The 1,679-nt window shown below is 48.1% G+C and overlaps 1 pseudogene; it reads left to right on the forward strand.

Annotated features, from left to right (window-relative positions):
• Positions 1-279: 279 nt before the first annotated feature.
• Positions 280-1,153, forward strand: LOC102869005 (annotated as a pseudogene).
• Positions 1,154-1,679: the final 526 nt, after the last annotated feature.

Genomic DNA, 1,679 nt, shown 5'->3' on the forward strand with positions numbered 1-1,679 from the left:
CAGGGATGTAGTCTGTCTCCATACTACCTTTTCAATCTGTATGCAGAACAAATCATCTGAGACGCTGGGCTATATGAAGAGGAATGTGGCATCAGGATTGGTGGAAGAATCATCAACAACCTGCGTTATGCAGATGACACAACCCTGCTTGCTGAAACTGAGGAGGACCTGAAGCGCTTGCTGCAGAAGATCAATGACTGCAGTCTTCAATATGGACTGAAGCTCCACATCAAGAAAACAAAGATTCGGCCTCCTTAGTTCTTTTTCCCATCTTGTAAGATGGCGGGTGAAAAGGCAGACCCCAAGGAGAAGAAGCCTGAGGCCAAGCCTGAAGCCAAGAAGGCAGATGCAAGTGGCAAAGCTAAGAAAGTCAAGCCCAAGGGCACGGGCAAAACCCCCAAGGGGAAACCTCACTGCAGCCGCGATCCTGTCCTAGTCCAGGGAATCGGCAGGTATCCCCGATCAGCCATGTATTCCAGGAAGGCCATGTACAAGAGGAAGTACTCGGCCACCAAGTCCAGGGTTGAGAAGAAGAAGGAGAAGGTTCTTGCCACTGTCACAAAACCAGTAGGTGGTGACAAGAATGGGGGTACTAGAGTGGTGAAACTGCGAAAAATGCCCAGGTACTAACTACCCTACTGAAGACGTGCCTCGGAAGCTGCTGAGACCCGGCAAGAAGCTCTTCAGTCAGCACGTGAGGAGGCTGCGTGCAAGCATCACCCCCGGGACCGTCCTCATCATCCTCACAGGGCGCCACCAGGGCAAGAGAGTGGTTTCCCTGAAGCAGTTGGAGAGTGGTTTGCTCCTTGTGACCAGGCCTCTGACACTCAATCGAGTTCCTCTGCGGAGAACACACCAGAAATTTGTCATTGCCACCTCCACTAAAGTTGACATCAGTGATGTCAAAATACCAAAGCACCTCACTGATGCTTCCTTTAAGAAGAAGAAGCTGCAGAAGCCGCACCACCAGGAGGGCGAGATCTTCGACACAGAAAAGGAGAAATACGAGATTACAGAGCAACGCAAGGTTGACCGGAAAGCTGTGGACTCCCAGATCTTACCCAAAATCAGAGCCGTTCCTCAGCTCGAAAGTTACCTGCATTCTTTATTCTCCCTCACCAATGGGGTTTATTCTCACAAATTGGTATTCTAGATTATTGCAGAAGACCTAATTAAATAATGTTTAGAGTAAAAAAAAAAAAAGAAGAAGAAGAAGAAGAAAGATTCTCACCACTGAGCCAATTGGCAACATCATGGTAAAGAGATTGAGATAGTTAACAGTTTTCGTTTACTTGGTTCCACAGTCAAAACTCTTGGTACCAGCCTCCAGGAAATCAAGAGATGAATTGCACTGGGAAAGTCAGCTGTGAGGGACCTTTCAAGAGTACTGAAGAGCAATGACATCAGGCTGGAGACTAAGGTGCACCTGATCCTGGCTATAGTCTTCGCAATTGCGTGCTATGCATCAGAGAGCTGGACAGTGAAAAGGGATGATAGAAAGAGAATTGATGCCTTTGAGCTGTGGTGCTAGAGAAGAGTGTTGAATATACCATGGACTGCTAGGAGAACAAATGGGTTTGTTCTGGAGAGGGTGAAGCTGGAGTGCTCCTTGGAGTCAAGGATTTTGAAGCTTCGTCTGACATACTTTGGGCATGTTGCAAGGAGGGACTGGTCCTTGG

The sequence above is a fragment of the Elephantulus edwardii genome, unplaced genomic scaffold, assembly GCF_000299155.1.
Source record: "Elephantulus edwardii isolate Elephantulus edwardi_28Jun2011 unplaced genomic scaffold, EleEdw1.0 scaffold00029, whole genome shotgun sequence".
NCBI lineage: Eukaryota > Metazoa > Chordata > Mammalia > Macroscelidea > Macroscelididae > Elephantulus > Elephantulus edwardii.